This window comes from Leptinotarsa decemlineata, unplaced genomic scaffold (genome assembly GCF_025532065.1).
Source record: "Leptinotarsa decemlineata unplaced genomic scaffold, Ldec_3_MD MMD2_tig00026354_RagTag_RagTag, whole genome shotgun sequence".
In the NCBI taxonomy this organism is placed as follows: domain Eukaryota; kingdom Metazoa; phylum Arthropoda; class Insecta; order Coleoptera; family Chrysomelidae; genus Leptinotarsa; species Leptinotarsa decemlineata.
Window position 1 is genome coordinate 8,051,215 of NW_027412702.1, and position 25,101 is coordinate 8,076,315.

General features: G+C 35.1%; 1 protein-coding gene and 1 pseudogene across 2 annotated transcripts in view; one reads left to right on the top strand and one right to left on the bottom strand.

Moving 5' to 3' along the window:
- Positions 1-25,101, top strand: part of LOC111507662 (uncharacterized) — a 395,391-nt gene that overhangs the window by 301,057 nt on the left and 69,233 nt on the right. The window lies entirely within an intron of this gene.
- On the bottom strand, positions 23,982-24,646 carry LOC111509155 (protein CWC15 homolog pseudogene; annotated as a pseudogene).

The window sequence follows — 25,101 nt, forward strand, 5'->3', positions numbered from 1 at the left end:
ATTAAACTGGCTATTCAGCATGTCCCCCTCGTAATGTTTTGAGGATTTTCCATTGTAGTTTTATTGGTTCATTTTCAAAAAATATCGCTTTCTAGGTCGGTATCACTAAGAAATCAATAATCGAAAAGCACATTTGTTAATAAGATATTCAATGGTTTACAGTATAAATGAAAAATATTAATTTATACCTACACTTTCAAACTCAAATACAGAACAAAATGTTTTTTTGAGAGTGATGATTGGCATCCTACCCAGAACAACATACTGTAATAAATACTGATTCAAAATACTACAATAAACACTATGGTAGGACGTTTTATCTGTTGAATAACAGATCAACTCGGACAACGATACAGGCATAAAGCTAGTCGACTACAAAGTCAGAATTCTGAGATACAAGTCAGAATTTTGACTTGCAAGTCAGAATTCTGAGATACAAGTCAGAATTCTGACTTACAAGTCAGAATTCTGAGATGAAAGTCAGAATTATACAAATCGAAAAAAATATTTTTGTGTGGCCCTTCAACGCTTTCGTAATATCCGAAGTTTAGCAACTAAATATTCTGTAAAGATCAAAGGAAAAGTATACAATTTATTGAGTTGCCTTGCTTCCTTGATATTACGATAGCATTATTTGCGATTTCTAGGGATCGGCAAGAGCAGCAAAATTGTTGTTTTGGCAACTAATTAGCTACAAATTGATGTATTTTTTTGCAATTTTGCTGGATTCGCCTTGCTAGCCTGATAGGGCTCCCGATTCTCCATATTTCTCGATTGCGTTATTCCAAATATGGATGACTTACGATAGAAGGTCGTCTGTTGATCTTTGTTTCCGAAATCCATATTGATGATCGCTCAAGATATTGAAGCCTTCCAGATATTTGAGGATATGGTTTCAATTTAAATTCGACATGGACCTGCGTTAATCTTCTTATTGAAAAGGTGCTTCTTCTAGTAACAACAGACAATTTGAAAAAATCGTACATTGTAATCTGAAAGGTCTCTGTAAGAAACTTTCAATTCTACTGTGATATTATTGATATTTGGAGAGTTCGAGATTCAAATCATTTCTGAACAAAACAGCAATTTTGGAATTTATTATGAAATTCATTGATTATATCAAGAAAATGTTCAAAAAATTGTGAGCAAAAGCCTATGTAACCTGCATATTCCATGTTTTTCGGAAAGTATATCTAAACTTTTCGATTTGATGTTACCGTAAAGAAATTATGAAATCACCGTATATTGAAATATTATGAGACAAACAACTGAGTTGCTGCTAGCAAACGAAAGTTTTCCGAATTAGAAAGTATATAAGTATATAAGTATATAAAACACATATCAGAATCTCTTTAAAATGTAACTAGCTTATAGCTCGCTTGATTTCTTAAGAAGTGGTGTATTTTTAAGGTTTCAACTGCATAATAGTACTCGACCTAAAATTAAAAAGAATGTTTTCTTGATGAACGTACTCATCGCGCAATAAACTTCACGACATTGCTTTTTCAACTGAATATGATCCACTTGTAAATTAGCATTTCCACATAGACGCCTTCCTAAAAGCGTGTTAAGAATTTTCCTTACACTGATTGTATATTCCCATCATAAACTTCCGGAATTCTTTTTCAAATTTCTCTTCCCTTAGTTATTCTTATTCTCATTTCTTTTTTTGGTTGAATAATTTCTTTCTAATATCTGACATATAACGTATTTTTTTGCTATACTGAATGAATATTTATCCAAGTTCCTTAGAAATATAGAAATAAAATCCTCCCCCTTCCCAGAAAGCGTTACTAAAAACGCTGACGCTGTTCCATCTCGAATGTCTCTTGTATTCGATAACGTCGTCAAATAATATGATGAGAAAAATACCTTCTGACAATGTTTTCTCGATAAGTCCCGTCTCCTTATAGTGTTGGCGTAGCAATTTTCATTTGGAACGGCATTTACTCCGCCTGAGTTCGCTGGGAAAAATGGGGCGGAGAACTATTTGTATTAGAAATACTGACATGGACGCGGATCTTGAGAGGTTTTCTGCCAATATTAGTAACATAATAGCATGGCATTTGTTTAGAATGGATGTGTTCTCTCGGCTTCGAGTTAATTGAAATTTTCCGTACTACACAAAAATTGAGCAGTTCATTCTTTCTCGAGAATTGGAAACTCCAAGTTTCCATTCATCTTTGAACCTTTTTCGCACCGATTCCTCGGAGAGAAATAGACAAAATTATCAATTTCTCATTTGTGTAGAGATAAATTCTAAAATACTGGAACCCAAAATTTCAATAAAAATTTATATCGTATGGTATAAGAACACAAACCTTCACCGGTGTCGATATCAGAAATAACTAAATCCATGATAGTAGGCGGTGATCGATAGGACTCAGACACTGAAGATACGTGCCACAATAGCAGACGAGAAGTCTTATAGTAGAAGTTTCTTCCGACCCAGCTTACCAGACCGGATCTCGTTCTTTATAGATTCTCCATTTGTTTCTCAGAGTAATTCTTCACTTTGTTGAACTTTTGTATTTTTACGTACCATATACTGACAAAAAATGATTTTATGCAGATTTAGAGAGAGCACAGTACACCGGGTGATTCTCTAAGGAGGCTCACCCCTATAACTTTTTTATTATTGGAGATAGCAAAACGAAATTTAGGGGGTTTTGTATTATAGTTCAATTTACATTTTTTGACATATTTACTTGCTTTGCCATACTTCAGGTTTGACCGGAATTTACCCCAACTTCCGATTTTCAAATGGGACATCCCACATATTTTTACTTATTTCGTTCGAGAATAACATTCTAAACCCAACAATACTTCATTTGTCAATATTTGACGAATAAAGTGATTTTTATTCAAATTTTTTTATCTAGAATGCCATGGATCATGTAAATCGCTTCATTCTTGATCAAATAACATGGGAAAACTACAATTTTTGAGGCGTATGACTTCACAGTCGTTTTTAGAACTATTTCACAGTTGCAAATATTTCTTACGAATAATTTAATGGCACGCACTTCCACTTTATTTATCTTTATTTTTCTGAATAATTGCAAGAAACGATCATACCTAATAACAAATAATATGTATTTGGTATACTTATGCACTAAGGGCCAGTTGTATAGGTCTCGTTTATAGTTCAGTTTAAACTTGGGTTTAAGCTTATATTTGAACTTAGGTTTAAACCGATAAAATGCTAAAATATCATTTGTACATCTTCCAGTTAAAGACTCGTAGACACGACACCATTGACAAGTGACAAGTGAATTGAAATTGACCTGTCGTCGTACATTGACGTAAATGTCGTAAATGCCATATGCAATTTGTTTCATAAGTTCATAATCTGACTCAGTAATAAAATGGATTACGTGGGTTCAGGAGGTCATCCAATTTTTCCAAGCAGGAAGTGAAGGGCATGGCATGGAGGGAAAAGGAGGAATGTTGGCAGAAATTGTACCTGGAATTTAACACAAGCAAGAACACGAAAGAACCCCGTACCTCCAAAGTCCTCAAGGCAAAGTGAGAAAATGTAAAAAAGAACACGAAGAAAAAATTTGCAGCAGAGAAAGAGGAAATTCACAGAACAGGGGGAGGAAAAGGGAATTTTCCCCACATTACAACACAGGATGATGATATAAAGGAGATCATGGGCATTGCTGTTACGGGTTTGCAGGGCTACTTTGACAGTGATTATATATGTGTCGATTCGCGGTAGAAAAAGTCGGGCTCTTCTTGGGTTTTCCACAATATTTATAACATCTATCTCATCTTCTTCTTCAAATAATATATCTTCAAATATTTCAAATATGTCCATCATGAAAACATGAATATATCTGGACGCGTCAAATATTTATAGGTTATAATACATAAAGTAACCACAAAAGTTGACACATCAGTATTCAATCCGAACATGTGTTTAACCGACGCTTGTAGTTTAACTGCCGCTCCATCCATCAGTTGACAGTTAAATTCCGAATGGCAGTCACAAACACCTAAACAACGAACTTTATTCGTTGAACCAAAGTTTAACTAAGACTTGTGGTTTAAACTGAACCTATACAAGTGGTCCTAAGTCCTGTTATTCTACTTATCCGTGACAAACAATTGAAGCTGTTGCTAGGACTACCTAAACAAATGAATATGCTATCACTTTTGAAAATTTATTTATTGTGTAGATATGGCAAATTATAATAGAAATGAGAAAATTGACATGTTGCTCAAATTTATGCTCAGAAGTTCCCTAATCGTCGCCATCCCACTCGGCATTATTTTCCAAACCTGGAAAGAAAAATGCGAAATGAATCAGATGAAAATGCCAATAACTTCATCATCAGTGAAGAAAAAGAAGTAGACGTGTTGGCCTATGTTGAAATGAATTGTACGGCGTCAATTCGCCAAATTGTTTCTGAGTGTGATATAAGTTATTCGTCCGTTTAGAGAATTCTTCAGTAGTATAATTATCGATCATTCAAGTACCAACTACACTAACATCTTTATGATAACGATCACAACCGAAGATTGACTTATTGCAAGTGGTTTTTGATCAAATACAGAGAAGATATACGTTTTCCATTTAAATTATTTATTCAGATGAAACCCGATTCACCAACTTGGATATGTTCAATAGGAATAATAAAAGGTACTGGTCTCAAACAAATTTACATCTGATGCAAATTTACTTGATCAAGAATGAAGCGATTTACACGATCCATGGTATTCTATATCAAAAAATAAAAATTGGAATAAAAATTATTTCATTTTTATTCCAATTACGGCAAAGCAAGTGAATATGTCAAAAAATGTAAATTGAACTATAATACACAACCCCCAAATTTCGTTTTTCTATCTCCAATAATAAAAATGTTATAGGGGTGAGCCACCTTAGAGAATCACCCGGTATATATTTTTTGAATTCTATTTATTAATTACTTGTCGTACTAATTAGAATTTGCCTTCTTTAGTTTGTGAGGGTGAAAATGAATAATAGAAAAATAATATATTACTCAACAAGCGAGAAATGTAGCCATCAATCGTGAGAATGAAGATTTTTGTCGTGAGCTGAAGGCGGCCATTGTAAATCATTCGAGCGAGTAATGCCCATTTCTTGCGAATAGAACACTATACTTCTTCTATGACTCAACAGAAATATTTGAAAATGAGGGTCATTTTGAAAATCCCTCACGACCCCAAGCAATGTTAGTGAGTCGAGATACAGACTTTCAATTAGCAGTTATTCCTTCTGACACCTCGTGCATCAAGCTTATGTACCATTCATCATGAAATTGATATTGAGGTCCATCGAATATCGCATTCGCTGATGTTCGGGTTCATGACAGTGACTCTCGAAAAAAGCGCGTGCCAAAAAACCGGGTTAGAACATTCGTTGTTCGAGGCAAGCGCTTTTAGAGATGCATTTTTGTCGCTTCTCCAAAACAGGCATGTATACAATTTTTATGAATTGTAGTTATTGATGTTTTGGGGAAACTTTATATTTTTCCGAAAGTCCTGTCGTACCTTCCAGTAAGCGAATGAGAATATTAATCGGTCTCAACATCTCTACCATGTTTAATAAAGAATTGAGCTTCTCGAAAGCCTGTGAGATATTTCTGCCCTGTTCCACCTTCTCAAAGGGGCCCCGGTGACACGAATTGCTCAAGGAGAGTGAGGTATAGAAGGTGACTCTTCATTTGCATGTAGTTGATGCCTTCCATGTTCCTTTTGTTGTATCGTCTGCTCTGATGGCTCAGACGTCTTCGCAGCGACTGAATCTGTTTAGATAGGTTTAATGTCATCAGAACAGATTTGTCCTTGTTAGGTAGGTTTACCCCACCCCACGTATCGCTCCGTGGGGCCGGAGCTGGAATGTATTTGATGGGGCGTTTGACCTTTCTTCTAAGCTCAAGATCGTTGAGCTTTTCTTTGTAAAAATGCAGTCTACGCCATTTACAGATTGAGGGCCTACACAGTTAACGCACTATGATGTTCCATCCTTCAATTTCGTGCACTCATACATAGGACGGTAATCTGCACATTTGAGGCATCGAAATTTCCTGTTGAAATTGGAGTAGCAAGCCTCCAAAGTGGGTAACAAACACTTTGGGATATTTGCCCAGTGTTATTTCTTAGCTCCCATTTGACCCGCATATATGAGATGCTTGGGACATTAAGGGTAATGTCCTGGTTCGTTATGACTATATATAACGACCTTCCTCCAGTTCTGATCTTGTAGATGTTCTCTTGTATATTGTCATCGGCAATATCATCTACTGATGGTTGCGAGTCTAGCGTGTGTGTTGTCCTCTGCCAAGGTATAAGTTTGATTGTCGGTGTTGTTATTGAGGGTATTGATTATGGTATAGTGGTCATTTTCATTATTTGTACACAGCAGTGTTGTGCGCCTTGTATATTTGAGCTGACACCTTGCCTGCAACTTCTGCTTTAGGTAATCCTTACTCATTGGGAGTATTCCTTTTATGACGATTGGAGGGAGGGTTTTCTTTCTGTTTAATTCGTCGCGATCTAGGTTTTTCAACATTTCTTCTTGTCGTTGCGGCTCCATCCTCACTGTCCATGATCTCGTCTTGAAACGAGTCAAACCTAAGGGATGCCAATGACAAAAACTATATTTTTTAATGATAAATGACATTTCAATAATTGAGTTTGACATTGGAGAACAATTTTGGAGTAGGTGAATTCTTGGAGCTCTCTTTGCGAATGAAAATAATTCATCCACAACTGTAGTGTTCTGGACTTTATCACCTGTGATTTGCTTCAAGGTATTAACTCATGATTCTGAACAACTGTGAACACTCAAACCAAAACTTTCAATGTGATTTTCTGTATTAAAATTGAAGATCTCACTAAGTAGTGTTGGAATTTTTATTATGTAGAAAATAGCGGATGGCTATTTGGAAAATTTTCTTCAATTCATTGGTATCTACCATTACACCATTACCATTTTGCTCGAGACACAACCAGAGAATGAAATGCTAGACTCTATTTGGAAAAGAGTTCTATGTATATCACAATAGACTTCGAGCTTTTCAAGAACATTTTCTGGAATTGATTTCCTGAAACGATTTTTCCAAATGAGCTCTCCAACTTCAAAGCATCTCAAAGATTTCCCTACAACGCTATTGTATTTCTATTAAAAACATAGAAACTAATAAATTTCTTCCAATGGATTTACGGTATTCAATTTATTCAGTCATTAATTTGCTTCAAATAGAAACCGTACGACACTTAGTCGTCGTAAATAACAAATTTTCAGTGCGAGTAATTTCGACATTTTAATTCGCCGCTCTTATGCGAATTATTTATTTCGTTCTTTATCCAATTATTTCAATAATGAATCTCGCGAGAAATGAAATTACCGATGATTCAATTTTCACTTTGAAATAATTTCATTTTATCATGGGGAGGAGCTGGCTCAAAGCGCTCAGGAATTTCCGAATTAATAATTTCGGTGCGGAAGATAAAATAGTTCGGTTTGGCAGAAGCAAATTATTGCAGGTGGAGTAGAAATGGTTTACATGAATTGATTATGTTTGAATAATGTAGAGTTTCTTGCTATTCGTTGGGTATGAAACCTTCACCAATCTGAAAAATAAACAAAGCTACATCAACAGTGGATGTCTTGAGGTGTAATTGCTGGCAAAGTAAAAATTTTATAGGTACCTTGGAACCTCTGACGTGGAATGAATGTATTAGAAACACTTGTCAAACAAAATTATGTCTGTCGACGTGCGTTTGGCCAATTGAATTAGCGTCGTCAGAAAATAACAGAAACACATTTTTTATGGCTATCTTGATGTTTTGTATAGATCTGCAGCAACCGTCACCTTACCTGATTTGAATTGATTGTAACGTATTGTTTCATATTGTGATTGTTCCTAATGTTAACGACTACCAGTTGCAACATTCTATTTTTCCACATTCGATTTTATATTGTTTGCGAGACAATATGAACACAAAGAAACCCCTTTTCCTAATTTTCAGTTGTATATTGTGACATACCAATTTTATTTGAATTTCTAGTTTCACAGATCCGAGATTCTTCTGAGCTGTCTGCAGCAGTACTCCAAATGAATCAGAATCAGAATGCTACCTATTCAGAGTCCATAGTGTTTATTTTGATTATTAACTTGGAGTGAGAAGTTAGGTACAGACTTTTACTTATATGTTATACTTGGAATCGGTGGGCTCCCTGTGTATGAGGAGGCAGATGTAACAGGTGGTAGCATTGCCTGAACTTTGAACCGATACTGATTCTATGTATGGATAATGAAATTTTGAAAGGGTTTTTTCAGTGCCTGGCTTCAGATAGAGAGCACGTACTAGTGATGTAATTATTAATATTGAGATTCATCCATTATAATAAATCACAACCACTGAGTAGTTCTGCCAGGCAAAATCATCACAATAATCAGAATCATTGAAGCATTGAAGAATGAGAACCATTTAAAACATAAAAACAAGTTAATGCATAAAAACAGAAATAAATTGAATGAATTGGACACAATGAGGAAATTGTCTTGGATGTGTGTGGCTGCACTGTAACACATAGGTCCGAAGTGGTTACTGCTGGAGACTGCCGAATTCCCGGATCTCAAGAATAAAAGCAGTCTATTTAGAGGAGTGTAAAATAAAAGTCTTGAGTTTTTTTGATGGTTTCTGGAAATAGGATTTCGATCGGAAGTTGTAAGATTCAATGTATTGAACCCTAGGGTAAGATCCTGTATTCTGTTATTTTTCCTTCTGAAGCAATAGTTGGAAAGAATAGAAAATTTCAGAACATTTACATTCTGATTTCTTTATATAGTGACAATTCATGTTCAGTAGTGATTATTTAGTATTTGTTTCGATTCATTCCAAGGCTCGGGATGGAAATTCAACGTGAATCACTACTTTCGCACAGGTACCGCTCTTAGAGCGCCTTGATGATTTTCCTGTAGTGCTTGTGTTTGTCCTTGAAAAAACTAAGTTAGTCTACAGCGACAGGTATTGAAAAGGGGTACAGTATTTTGTTCGATTGATGACCTATTTATTTTGTTAAAATTCATATTGAATATAGAATGAAGAAAATAACTTTTGTCTAATTTTCGCTAAGTTTATTATTTGTTAGGACCGATTTCGATTCATTAGACTATTTTCAAGTGTTTGTGAAAATTAGTTGGTCGTTGTTCCTCTTCTTTTTAATATTCCCATTATACTGGAGTTACTTGTGATAATTCCTTCGAAACTGGTCGTAATAAATAATAAACTTAGTAGTAATTAGACCAAACTTAGTTTCTTTATTCTATATTCGAGTACGGTATTTCTACAAACTTCTGTTGGTGGTATCCAAATGAGAGCTTTCAATTTGGTTTCTTGCTCTGCATCACCAAACCAAATCTTTCACCAGATTTTCATCTGTAATTATTACGTACGAGCGTGAACGGTGGAATGTTAGGAATCGTACCTGTGTCGCTATTCACAAACGGGTCTCAAAAATTGTAAGACACTAGACCGCTTTGGTCATGAACTGCATAAGGGAAACATGTTCCTTGTAACAACCTATTATAGTCTACTGAATTTGAACAACAGATTTCTCCATTTCCATCGTCTTGTCATTCGATGAAGTGTATGAGCAATTTTGAAAGCCATTTTCATATTCAGTTTTTGAAAACTGAGGTCACTCCACTGATGTATTTTGATTCACTTAGAAGTACTTTAAATTTTCTTCCTATCCAAATCAACCAATCCACTATGTTTGAAGGATATTCGTTTTTCAGCTATTTCTTCAATAACTTCTTTCTTTATATTATAGATTCCTTTGATCAAAGGAATTTGACCAGTTCAAGGACAAGAAAATGCAGTCCCATCATTTTTTGTTACGAACAATGATGACAGCTGACAGGAATATCTGAAGATATTAGTATTTTTATGTATACATCAAATGCTAAACCTTTTTCACCGTTTCTTACAACTGGAGTACCCAGGAATGGTAGCATTTTTATTATTTTTCAATTCTCATACGTGAACTTTATATTTAGAGATCTGTTATTGAGATGAAACACAAAATTTTCTACCTCACTACTATTCGTGTAGTGAGGTAGACCAGAGGAGTCTAGTGTAGCTCAACATGCCGTAGAGAACGGCCATAGAATAAACGAGAAACGCTTGGAACTGTTGAGAAAACAAGAAATGCAATACTCTTCTCGAAGTGCGGTTTACCAACCAAGTTGGCGTCTTCAGAGGTCTTCATCTCTTGAAGGTGCCAGCTGGGATGATGAAACGCATCGAGAAGAGTTTCTAGCTGATGTTTCAGAAAGTAATCCCTTTACGATTTCGAAACCACAAAGAAATTAACTTTTAAAAAAGCACTTCGGGCGTCAATAGAATAAAATGTCCCGGTGTCACATTGGATAATTCCCATGAATACTCATACAAGTTTTTTCTGAAAAATCAGTTTAGTTTCATATTTCTATTTTCAACATTTTGGCTCAGTAATGGTGAACAGGTACGATCCATCTCCACAGAGGTATTTGAAATACAGTTGTTACTTGCTGAAAGAATATATGCAGATTCTTTGAGCTTTCTAATTTTTTCGTGTGGATCTTTGGCGACAATTTTTCATTCACCTAATGCAACAGTTGATTTTAAAATAGGCTCTGCTTTCCTTAATCCCGATATGTATCTTCTTTTTATATATTCACGATATCTGATTTTCTCACATCAAGGATAGTTATTCAAGTTCACCTTTTTAGCTTTTTTGACAAAAACATAGCATATTGTGAATAATTCGTATTTTCTCGTATTTTGTTCGTGTCAGAAGATATCGGAAGATAGGTATATGTATTGGTAGATAGATCCTAAAGTTTTTCTTATATCAAATCTGTAACCGATTCAATCGAATAACCAAAACATAAACAAAAAAGTGAAGAAACATTGACTCTTCATTACAAAACAAAAATAATATTTCAAATACATTGTTGCATAGATACATTTTTGTGAACTTCATACATTAAACCTCAAATCTTAGAAAATTCCAACTTTTATTACATCACCGTGTGATTCTGACCCACAAAAATCACATTTTATGGCATACTGTAGAACAGTGATTTCTGATAAATATCTAAGTATGGCGTTGTTTCACTTTGTATCGTGCCCACTTTGTCGCCAATTTTTTCATTTCGTAACTTTTCCTGGGCGGGACCACAGAGTGGCGGACATCTATGTTTTATGATTCGAATGTCGAACATCGATCTGAAATTGAATCATCATGAGTTCCGCAGAGTGGGTGACATACAGATTTCATTATTGGGAGGTCAAACACTTTCAGTATACAGGATGTTCCAAATTAAGTCGGCACCATTGCCTACTCCGATATTATTGATGCTACGAACTCAGTTGAATGGGCAAACTAGTAGCATTTTCAATAGCCTTCTCGATACCGAAAACAAAAAAAAATGATTGTCGGGTTCTCAAAATATTTCATGAAGTTTCTTTGAATAGAAAACCCTATATTTCATCATGAATTTCGATTCGTAATTACATTCTCAACAACAAAGCTCATGTCACCTTTCTTACTGAAGTTGAAAATGAGCGACTTACGTGGAAATATTTATTTCTTTCACTAGTACAATAATTTTGGCGAATAAAGAGCTATAAAATATCGGTTAAATATTTAAAAACACCGCCTTCTTGTTGAACACATATTTGGGCCCTACTCTTGGCACTACGTGTTGCTCTCAAAACCATTATCAGTTCATCTACATTATTATGTTTTATTTTGTTCACCTCATTTTTCAGAAATCTAGAGGTATCGTGTCTGGTGGACGAGGTGGCCACTTAACAGGACCATTTGTAGCAATCCATATGTTTGCGAAACAGTCTCTCAACATTCTTTTTACGCCACTGAGAGTACTGGAGCTCCATCCTGCTGAAAATAGATCATCTGACGAGCCTTCAAATCAAGATGGTTCAAGGAACCATAATAGAAAAGTGGACCGTTAACCCTGACTCTAAATAGACCACACCAAACATTAATACTAAATCGTTTTTGCGGATTGTAGGGATAGACTAGAAATGGGTTATGTCAAATAATGAAAATTATTTCTATTATACATCCCACGATTTGGAAAATTAACCCCATTGATCCATTTAATATTTCTATAGAAGTTTGTATCTTGTATGCATTTATTCATAAATCACCGACAAAACCCCAATCGTCTCTCAGGGTCACCAGATCCTACTGTTTGCACTGATCTCAACTTATAAGGAGAAATCTTATGTTTCTTCAGAATTCGTTGAATAACAGACAGTGGCACAGCTATTTCTCTAGATAAATTTGGATTTACCTCAAAGTAGGCTGAAACGTCAACAAAGTGTCAAGGCAACTTGATTACTCATAATAATTCTGTTTTATCGAAACAAACTCCAGTGTTTTCTGTTCTGTACAAAAACGGCTTCAATGTTTCATTATAGCAGACATTTTGATTCACAAGATAAATACGGCTAGTGGAATGACTTCAATATGGAAATTATCTTTTTTTTTTATTGTTAGTAACAAAATATTTACATTCATATAGGTACCTGAGAGTTTGGACAATCATGAGGTTATATTTGCCAAAACGAAGACATTTTTTGTACTAGTGAAATGAATAAATATTTCCACATAAGTCGCTCATTGTCAACTTTAGGAAGAGAGGTGATTTCACCTTTGGTGTTCAGAATGTTTTTACGAATCGAAATGCATAATTAAATATATGGTGTTCTATACAATAAAACATCATTTTATGAAATATTTACATTTTTTTCATTTTCGGCATCAACAAAGCCCATAAAAATGCTACTAGTTTGCTCATTTGACCGAATTCGCAGCATTAATAACAACGGAGTTGGCAATGGTGCCGACATGATTTGGAACACCCCGTATATTGATTATTTCGGATGTGTAGTTGAAACTGAGTAACATATCTCAATTGTCAGTTGCATTGTGTTTTTTGCCGCATTCATTATTTTCGAAGATCGTAAACATCATGTAGACACGCTCCAATTATAACATTCATGTCACGAAACCGTAAGCCCCCAGGCTCACCAATACGTTGAAGTTGATAATATCTACGTGAGATAAAGCTCGAAAGCGATATCAAAAGATGAACTTAGAAGCTCACAGAAGCTCACAATATACCAAAAGCGATAGTCCGTGCAAAAAAAAGTACTTCAATATCTAACTAAATAATTGACAGTCACGTGGAAAGTAGAAAATTCTCAAACATTAACACGTACCTACTCTCTGATAAAAAAAAGAAATATTCAACGAATGTTGCGGTGCTGAATAAATTTTTCGAATCTACTTCTAATAAGTCTTTCATTTAACTTCTTGTCAGAATCAACGAAAAGTTGATGACCACTCAACTACACGGAAATCTATAAAATCTCTTTATATATCAGAGTATATCTAACATCAAGAGTAATGCTTCTGGTACTGATAGTTTGAACATAAAACCGAGGTGAAGGTAACCGGGTTTGATTCGATGACACGAAAACCCAAGCATCGGTTTTCTACAAAAACATAAATATCTCTGAACCGGATACTGCCTTCATGTGGAATGAACTTCCTGAGAATCAAGTTTATTCCACAATCTGCAGGCTCCACTTTAAGCATTTTCCTATAGTGTTTGTGTTTTGTTTTGAAAAATGTTTTCCTACGTCATGAAAACAGACTTTGCTTCAAAAAATTCCCATGAAAAAATTCCTCTGGAATATGAAGACCTCAAAGATATAAGCTTGTTATCCATCTATTCAAATTAGCTGAAAGATTTATTGAATCGATTATGTAAATCGATATCACATTCTACCAATAATTCGGTCAGGGTTCAGGAAAAATAATCAAAGCTATATAACTCTTCTTATTTTGTTAGAATTTACCATCAATCATGAATGTCTGATGTCCATACTATTACATAGGATTCCAGATCAATCTACTGCGATATTGATTGACTGAAAGATGGTGTATATTGATGGAGTCCACATAGCAGCATAGCATTCATAACTCAATAACCAACTGAGAAGATTACCACAAGTCCTCACAAATACTTTTTCTTTCATTATCGATTGCCCCGGATAATTTTTTTCGTCTGTTGAATTTCTTGAAATGAGTGAAAATGTTCCGTAAAGGAGCGACAAACAAATTAGAGGGTGATCAACAGCTAAGTGTAAAAATATCTCTTTCAAAATTGTGCTCATCCGATGGATTTGTGGATCAGATAACTCAAACAATTGTAGGTAGGTATATTGCAGAAGTAATTCAATGAAAAATTCGAAACGTTCGATGAAAAACAAAATGAACTGGAACTTGTACTCAAAAAATTTAAAAAAAGTGTTACAGAAAATAATATCGACCAGCGAAAAATCGGAGCAATACTCCAAACGCAATTCAATAATCTGTATCTGTATCTGTAGAGTAGGAAGGGTGAGTGTAGGCACACAGCACTTAGGCCACATATAACCCATTGTACATCCTCCCGAGGAGTTGTTCTCCTAGGTCATCGTCCATGCTGTCCTTTCCAGGAAGGTGAACATGTCTCTGGAAGACATCTCCTTTATCTCGGCAGGTGTAGGCCAAGACTTGCCAAACACACACTCTCTTATTGACGATAACTCCGGACATTCAGACATGCCTGACAGTTTCATCTTCCTGTTCACACATCCTGTAGAGGTGTTTCCTTAGTTGACAGTGGCCAGTCAGAAATCCTACTGTTGGGCCTAGATTTTTGCTGGTCATCGTCAGATATTTCTTCGGCGCCAGCTTCCCAGGGTCGCCCAGGGTAATCCTGGCAAGATTGCATCTTTTCATTTCATCTTATCTCTATAGGGATTGAGCATGGGTGTGACGTTTGGCTAGTTCTGCAATTGTCGAAGTCATCATCAACCTGTAGGTGCCACTGGGTCCTAATTGGGAAAATATGACAATGAAAGAAGTCGTCCGATATGATACCAAACAACAAGAAAGCAACAAGAAAAAGCTACGAGCAAAGGCATTATTATTCGAGACCTTACGAAAGAAAAATTCAGTTTGATGAAACTGGCTCTAGAAGAAGCTGTGAATCACCAATAAAAATATCTTCATAGAATTTGGAGAACCCGTCGATAAAATTTGAAATAAAGAAGACATCACAAACATCAATTGAACATTTCATAGTTATTTATGAACAAATAATTTCATACAAGTACATGTACAATTCAAGGTACTAATATAATATATTTCAATTTCTCTGCAATCCGTCAGTACCTGCAAAAACTGATCAGCTGATTGAATATATATTTCTTTCCCTTTTGTTTAATTTTTTCTATAGAAAGTTTCGTATTCTCATTATTTTTTTCATTTACTGAATCAATTATTTTTTCTCTCATTTTTGTTAACACGATTAGAAATTTTCTAATCACGTTCATTTCAAAACAAGCCGAATATTAGTATGAAAATCGAACACTTGAGTATAATAATAATAATAATAATACGTCTTTATTCACCATAAAAATACAAATGGAATAGACAAAAATAAAATAGAACAGAATACAGGAACAATAACAAAAACAAAGAAAAAAAACTTCCAGTATATGGTGAATAGGCGGAGTATCAGCCAAGGCTGTTTTTCAACCCAACCTGGGAGAAACTATAGATAAATAATATGAACACAAGTCGAGTTAACAATATCAAAAAATTTTAGTTATTGCTTTACTTTAGAAAATTCATTTTAGAAATGCCAAGGTCGGGAACGGGCAAGAGGCTAATGAGATAAATAAGTCTTCAGTCTTTTTTAGAGTTTACGATGGTGTATGATCGAAATTCGCAGGGTAGTTGATTGTAATATTTGGGTGCATTATACGAGAAGCAGCGGGAAAAAGCTGGCTGAGAACGTTATAAGAAGATTGGTTCAGATAGCTGACATGTTTAGTAAAGCGGAGATCCAGATCAAACCACAGTCCTAAATTTTTATCTCGTCCACGGAGGGAAGTATATCGTTTTCGATGCGAACTTGAAAGGTAGATTTGGTAAGCTCTCTGTTCTTCTTAGCTCCGAACATCATTATTGCGGATTTGTCTGAATTGAGCTTGAGCTTATGGGCAGTAGAAATGTCAAAGATGGCTTGGAGACCGTTATTAATATGCGACAGAGCAGATGTAGACTCGCCTGGCGAAAAAGAGAAATATAACTGCGTGTCGTCTGCATGGTGATGTATATTGCATTTTTTCACGGACAGATAAAAGTCACAAATATACAAGCTAAAAAGCAAGGGCCCAAGGATAGATCCTTGTGGCACTCCCTTCAATACCGGTATAAGATCGCTACAGTCATCATTTATCGAATTTAAATCTTATTGAAGTATAATTTCATCATTTTACCAATAAATCTGAACAACCACCTCAACAGAGTAGTATCGATAGAGTCTGCGGAGCTCGAAGAGAAAGTCTTGATATTTCATCCGTCGATATTCATCAGGCGATATTCACGTCACCTCTCGGACCTGAAGAATATACCACGAATATCGTCTTGCTCTGATTTTAGCGAGAAATAAATTAGGCTTATTAGCTTGAATGAGCTTGAGGATGGGCAATGAATAGTTCTCATAAATTCGGTACTTCCCATTTCCCACAACGGAATCATTATGCCCTGGAGCGTAAGGCAACACCAATGTCTCGTCAATACCGTGAGTGAAAGTTCGTTTTCATTATTATTGTTATTATTCTGTATGAAATAGAAACTATCTATTTTTTCTTCCACTTTGTATCTGAAAGAAACTTCTGTATCTACATGATATAGGTATACATATTCAAACAGTTTTCACTGATGAACTCAATTTTTGTCTTCCTCACTTCGCGAGTTTTCCACTTTTTCATATAATAATGGAAAAGTAGAGAACCAAAAACTTTTTTTCGCAAAAAGTAATCTCTCTTGAGAGAGATCCTTCAATTCGTTAACCTACATTGTATAACATCTTACCGCCAATGAAGAATCTGTCCTATAGAATTACAGTGAAAAGCTGTTTCAAAAATGAAATTTACCAACGAAATTAATCGAGTTATCGCCCTTGCCATGGTTAATATCGGCTCCATTATAAAATTTCTCATTAGATTACTTTAGGAAACATCTTGCAATCTTGCATACATTGTTAAGTAACAGACTCTCTTGAACTATTCGCTTTCAGCAGTGAATTCGAGAGGTGCGTAAAATATTCATGATGGAATTCATTAGCGTATTTGCAAAAATGGAAGTTGTCGATTTTCGCTTCGGATATCTAAGGAAAGGATGCAATATGAATTAACTCAAAATTGAAAGCTACTCTATATTTTAATTTCTCTATTCTCCAAGTTATTGAAGTAAAACTTCTTCATGCGCACTTGACTTGGGGAGTAAGCTGCTGATTACGTGACGAGATCATTACGAAAAGTGTGATCGGGTGAGGCGAACGGAAGTAAGTATATGAGAGTGAAAGAGAGTTACAATTCGTATATTTCTGTAGGGGCAAGAGAGGGAGGTGCCAGCACACATTTATGGTCGAGTAGGCTCTGAAGAATTAGGAAAAAACTATCATACGTTGCCATTAATTTTAGCAGGAAATTTCAATGTTGATTTCACGTCTGAAGTTGGACAACTCTTGGTATACTTTCTGCAAAAAGAACGTACCACAGCCCACCACGAAACATGGAACAACAATCGTTGTAGTTTTATCTAGATATATTTCTAGTTTTTATTCGAAAACGTATAAGTATTTTATTTTTCATACCATAAGCCTATTATCTCGGTCTTACAATCAAGCACAGTAAAATTGATATACAAAGTGACAATTTGAAAACTTACAATGGCTATATCTGATCAACTAGGAAAAATATGAAAAATTGTTAAAAACAACTTTCATAATGGGGAGGCGAAAACAATATGATATAATTGCTAACTTGTTTTCACTCAACCCTCAAGCACCAGCCACCTCAACTTTTAATTCTCAAATGGCAACCCCTACTAGTGATACCTCATCTAAAAGCTCTGAAGAAATGCTCTTCAATGGTACCTCACAAAGCTACATTCGATATAGTAAGTTTTTGTATATTAAATAAAACAATATTTATTTAAATTAAAATTTTATTTTCTATTATTAATTTAAAAAATGTTTAAAAACATTCTCATTTCATTAGTATTAAATCTCTCAAACAATTTACGCCTGTAAAATGTCACTCAGTTGATAAGTAAAAGTAACAAAAAAGGGGTGTTTGAAAAATTTGTTTTTGAGAGGGACTGGAAACGATACTCTTTTCATTAATACATTTGATTTTTATTTCGATACGTTGTACACGAGAAACGGAATTTTTATCTGCAACAATGGTGTACAACACAGCTGAATATGTGGAAATTGTGAATATGTGAATATTTTAAGAACAACTAAAGTATTAAACCAGAGGCACCCGGAGAGAAATGCTAGTTACATTCGCCAACTAGTAGCAAAATTTCAAGAAACTGGTACCTACTGTCGCAAATAAAAAGAGGGATCAACCAAAATTACTGGACAGAGCAACGCAAATTGAAGTACTCGGACAGAGTGCAATGAATCATACTTTATCGACTCGTCAGGCAGCTATAGCAACCGAATTATCTCACATGTTTGGGCTGTTATATTGGGAGATGCAATTATTGGTCCATTATTCATAGAAGGACATTTAAATGGCGAAATGTATCCTCACATGCTAGAAATATTTATCGAACCTCAGATAGTTAATGAATTAGAGAATCAGGGAAACATACACCGTAATTTGTCTTTAGAAAAAAATTATTATATTTTCAACAGGATGGGACCACCTTCTCATTATAGGAGGGGAGCCCACGATGCAAAATGGGGATTTACTCGAGCGAGATAGAGACATATTAGGTTGCAAAACTTGGATGATAAAAAGAAAAAAATGTTATATAATATATACCTTTTCATCTGTTTAAAATCTGTTCTGTTTGAAATCTGTTTTTCCGTTAACTAGCTGTCGCACCCCTACGAACGACAACCCTCAGAAGTCGAAACTTGTGCGAGCTGAGGATTAACGAGGTCTTACCTTTTAACGTGTGATTCCTAACACGGTGGGGCAAACGGATATAGGTTTTTAAATACTGTTCAGGGACATACTCGAGCGGGTCAGATATTGATAGCATCAATGTCCTACGTATTTTTAATAATGTTCGCATGTTAATCTGATCGTTTGCATGATGCGGTGATTGTACATAAGGGTTTAAAGTAAAAAGAAAAAAAAATATTAAAGCGCGTCAGATTTTCTAAGCGGGTATTAAGTTCATCCAAAAAAAGCCCTTATTCAATAATCTGACGATTTCGATCTGACGCAAACTCGCAGCCATCATTATAATGTGCAAAAAAAATTCGTCATTTTGAAATACCCAAGCCCGTAGATTGAGATATATATGGTTCATCTTTATGTTCTAGACGTGCTGTCTCATAATCTGACGATTATCTAGAGGGATTCACCTAATCTGACAAAAAAAAATATTTTTTTTAAATCTTTGAACTTAATCAATTGAAAAGCTCAGGAAATAGCATGCGAATAAATAAGTGTATGTTTTTCAAATAAAATACTTGTATTTGTAAGAAAATAATTTAAAGAATATGCTTGAAAAAATTGAATTTTCTGTAATCAATCGATTAATTAATTATCATCTTCAATCAGAATTCAGAGTGGGGACGGATTGAGAGAGTAATAGATACAGAAAAAGTGAAAAAGGAATAGAAACGCGAAGAGGGAAATATAGGTATCACACAGCTGCACGCATTAAACTTTATCAACGAATTTTTGTTATTTCGAGTTGCAGAAATCGTCAGATTTCCTTGAATTATTTTCTTCAAAATAAAACAAAAATCAGCTACGCTAGAGAATGTCGAAATGACGTTATTTTTTCACAACTTTTCTGCCCTCCCCTTTCTTTACGTCACTCTAAAACTGTCAGATTATTGGAATACACAGTTTTTAGCATGTAATCAACTTACCCTACCTTAATCTATCGCGCTCGCGAATTTTTGATGATCAGTTTTGTTTACTAATCTGATCCTTTATCCTTCGCGGGCGGCCTTATATACGAGGCTCATATTTGGTGGAGGTACTTAACCGAGTACAAGGTATTTCCTTGTATATTAATCTGCTGCGCTTTAGTGAATCCTGAAATCCCTGCTTGGGATCCCCTATGATTATGTAGTTACAGTTAGGCAATGGTTAAATAATTATTATACTAATCAACGGATTGGAAGAAGAGGTCCTCCTAGATCCTCGGACCTATGTCCAATTCATTCAATGAACTAAAAATTACTACATCGAATATTGCTTTGTATGTACCAGTTAAGAGCATGTCTTAGGAGCTTTTAGATAAGGTATCACAAGTAGGTGGTTGCTATTTAAAAAGTTGGAGTGGCTAGGACGAGGGGGTGAGTAAAAACAAATAAGCTATTTCATATAACGGATAGAGACTTTTTTTATTGATTTTTTTGTTATCATAATCTTTCAAAATAAATTTAGACAAATTGTTCAAGCAACAAACTAGCGAGCTTACCTCAAAGTTGTTTCATTAACGAAAACTACACCAAATCAATTGAAAACTTGTCATATTCAAAATGTTTTCATATCGACATTATCAGATAACGATAACAGTTTATCTTTGTTGAAAATCGTTAACGTTTCAGGAACCAAATCCGTTCATTTCTTTGAAACAAACTGAACGTCCATAATGCGTCCATTAAAAATGGTCATTTATGAGTTTCTGTCACCTCGGACCCTTACAGAATCTTTAACAGAATAAATATGAACTCGACCATGATGAATCCTTACATTAGGTAAGCATTACATACTGAAATTTGGACCAGCTATGGAATTCCCCTCACCTGTATTTCCCAGTATCATCTTGATTTTTCAATAAATTTGAAATAGAGTTCGGTTACGGTTACGTCTAGTGGGGGTGGGTTCCAAGTGGAAGAGGAGTGTTAAGTGATATCTCTTTCAAAAGAAAAAAAACCTGCAATTGACATAAATTACAAGATATTTCAATGCCAAAAAAGAAGATATCACAATCAGAACAAAATAACATTCTGTAGTATTTTCTTTTTTTTTTGTTAAAATGAGCAAACAACTGTGTGGAATCGTTCGTTCTTTGATTTATTCCATATCCTTGCAGAACAAGTTGAAATTATTGAATTTCACTCAAGAAATATCACAGTTGTCCTAGAATTACTGCGTGTTTGTTTAAAAGCATTCATCCCAATGAAAATGGGATGAGTGCTTGGTACGAAGTCCGATTCAATAAAAGATCTTTGCCTTCGTCAAGAAATTATTACTGAAACCCAAAATGTAATACTTGATATGCTGTAAAATATTGAATTATTCAAGATAGTTTCGAAAAAAAAACTCATGAACAATGTATATAGTTAATTGAACTGGCTTTCACTGGTCTTCGTATACTCGTTTTATTGGAAAACCGTTAGGATCTGATTCGAAAGGTTATTTTGATCCATTTATTCTCGCTTGACAATAATTGAAAGTGACAGTGATGATAAGTTGGAGTATTATTTTGTTGAGTTTCACTTAGAACTGAAAAGGAAGATCTCTACATGATGCAGAGTTATTTTATTTGCATTTCATTCGCAGTGGAACAAAATGTGAATGTTATTAAAATAAATCATTTTCAACTTCGAATTTTCACACTCATATTCAAAAAATACGAAATTCCCATAGTATGGAACAAAAAATTAAAAAATATCAACAAATAGTAGTGGAAACATTTCAGAAAAATCTATGAATTATCCATAGTTATTTCTCTTAGATAAAAACCCCACATACTGATATCCTTTGATTAGAAACATAATGAATTATTCAGTTCAATCCACCTTGTTAATTTCATGATATAAGGAACTCTTCTAATACTCGTGTAATATAATCAAAAAGCTACATGTGGTTAATTATAAATTTATAGTCAATTACCAACAAACACGCAAGGGTGAGGTTGAAGGGGTTTCAACGCACCGTATTCGCAATATATTTTAATTATGATTCCTGAGATGTTTCCTGAAAATACCACTATACCTAATCCCAAGCATTTCCGGTTGCTCCTTTCCACGAACGATGTTGGTACTTCAAGGTAGGAAGAAGGATTTATAACGGTTTTTGCGCTCCATTTTGTGAGGCAATTTGAATCGCTTGAACTAATTTGACTGATAATTCTCTCAAACATTCTCTCAACACATGTTTCACCAAGCAACTCAATCAATCATCGATAATTTCTCAACAAACACAGTGTGGTCCATTAAGTGTGCAACAAATGAGGGCAGTGTTTGTATTTCTAAAAATAAAATAAAATTTCTTTTGAGTTTTTATAATAGTTTGAAAAAGTTTTAATTACTCTGGATATAGGTCATTCTTGTCCCCAAAATGTGAGCTGCAGTCGTCGTGGTTTTGGTTCCCTCTCAGTGGAAGAGCTTCATGGAGAAAGAGCCGAATCGATCCCTCTACGAAACCCTTCATCACTTGGAAGGTTCGATTGCAGCTTGAGAAATGGTTCTGAAGCAGATTATGTGGAACACGTTCTTCCTTACGAATCAGTAGACAGGTATCCTGAAAATCTTGCAAAGAAAACTGGATTGGATTTTCAAGAACGAGGTTTTAACGATGAACGAGTCCGAGAAAGTTTTCTACTCATTCACCAAACTCAAACATCTCTTCATGTTGTTGTGTTTGTAGATCTTTTGCTGGAAAAATCCTTACTAGTTTACTTTGTAGTAAATGTTCAAGAAGTAGCAAAAACGTATGTGACTATCTAGAACTTCAACTAACGTTTCCTAATATGACTAATAACCAGTCCGTGCAAATCTTATTGTTGAATTATCTGAAAATAGAACTTTCAACTGGCGATGATCAATTGTATTGCCAAATATGCGCTAAACTAACTGACTATTATAAGACAACAAGTATAGCTGAGGCATCAGTCAGTCTTATAATAGCACTGATGATCTTTAAACATGACTCAACCTCTGACAGAAGCACTAAACTCTTACGAAGGTTCGAAGTAGATGACCACTATTATAATCTTCATGCAGTCAGTGTTCACTGTGGTTTTGGCGTTGTATCTGGTCATTAATACGCATTGGTCAAAGACGAAACGGACTGGAAATTTCCGAATGCTGGTGGATTAGATATTTCTTATTTCGCAAACAAAACTGTAATTAACATTTTGTGACCCGTGCTATGTATATTAATTTCAGAATCTTAGGAATATCAATGGATTTTTCAGTCTGAAAACTTTTTCACATCCCACTGAAGACAAAAACATTTTCTATTCAATTTTTTCAATTTTTATTTGCGGAATATTCGACACATAACTCTTGAAAGTCTATAAAACTGTCTTTGATAAGGTTGCATACCCCATTAAGTTGGCAGCAATTCCGCTGAGTACATTCCATGTCATATCGAAAATGGAAAAATCGCTATTTTCACCTTCGGACTTCCTAGCGTTGGATAATGGAAATGAACTATACTGGAAATGCCAGAAAGGCTTCTTGAAAAGGCTTAGAAATCTATATCTGGAAGAAAAATCAAAATTCCCGCTAAATTGGACGTTCAATTGATGTTGAGCTATTTAAATTAGAATTGTCATGACTGAATGAAGAAGTATGATGGAATTCATCCATATAGAATTATAGTATCAAATAATATGTCCGAAAATTGATAGACAGATGTCACCGGATAAGTTACTGGCAATTTTCAACACACTAACTCCAAAAATTAAGGAGAGAAGCTGGTTAGAATCGCACACATATTGTAAACAAATACCCAAACGAAATGAAAATCAGAGGAACTGAAAACATATGAAATATTTTATTTTGCAAAAACAAGAAAAATCTGCGCCACGTTGACAATACAACTAAATTTTCGTCACACAAAAATATAACAAAATAATTTCATTCAACATATTTCTCCATAAACTTTTTATGAAACCCTGAACGTAATGCGTCATTGATGAACGTGCCATTATTTTTCTTTGGTTCAGACTTGGCACAGTTTTTGAACACAACATCATCGTCCCACCTCCTTTTTACTCTTTGATCAACTTCCGTTGAACCGGAAGAATAGCGGGTTAACAACGGATTTCCTCTTAGAATACTCTCCATTCTGATTCTTCCTTTCTCTTGGCGTCTTGCTATTTCCTTTTTGGATTGTTCGACTGCTCTCTCATTTTTTATTTTATTTATTTCAGCCAGCAGAGCTTCAGTATCATCGTCGTCACTAGAATCAGAGTCCTCATCTAGGGAGTTATCAGCATCTTAACTTGCTGTATGTACTTGGTCTAACTTCAGCCTCTTGGCAGGTATTCCCTCTCGTTCCTTATCTTCTAATTCTCTACGGAAATCACGGGCCCTAGTCTCACCAATAGTTCGTTGGCCATGCTCTCTGTATTTATATTTCGTGTGTCCTGGCAAATCTCTGCTGGAATATTGCCTGGAAATAGCACTCAAATCTTTTTCATTTTTTCCCTGGCCACCTCGAGCTGGATCGAATGTAGAACGAGCAGCAGTTGACATTTTTCAAGCGATTATCACAACTCTGATTTTGATTTCAAAACTGAACAGACTACTCTGTAACTAAACAATGGCTCCTCGGGAAGTGTCTTCACTAACTAAATTCTGCATATTCAATGATTTATATATCTAATTTAACAGTTTAAATTAGGTACCTAAATTTCAGGTACCTGCGTTTTTACCTGAATTTGTAATGAATTGAATAACCTGAGCTTATGTACCAGTTTTCACATGTGAAAAAATATCTAGTAACGGAGAGTTATTCAATCCTATTTGAAAATGTTGGATCCCCCATAAGACGAACTAAATCCAATAAAAGTTGTTCGTGGCAGAAGCACAGCAAAGCATATGTTCGCCTGTTTCTTTGGCCATACCACCGTTTCGCTTGAGCAACGTAGAACGTTGGTACACGACCATTTATTTGCCGGAAATCTTCGATAACATTCGCTAAACTAACCGCCGAAGACGAATCATTCCCCATCATGACAATGCAAGCCCTCAC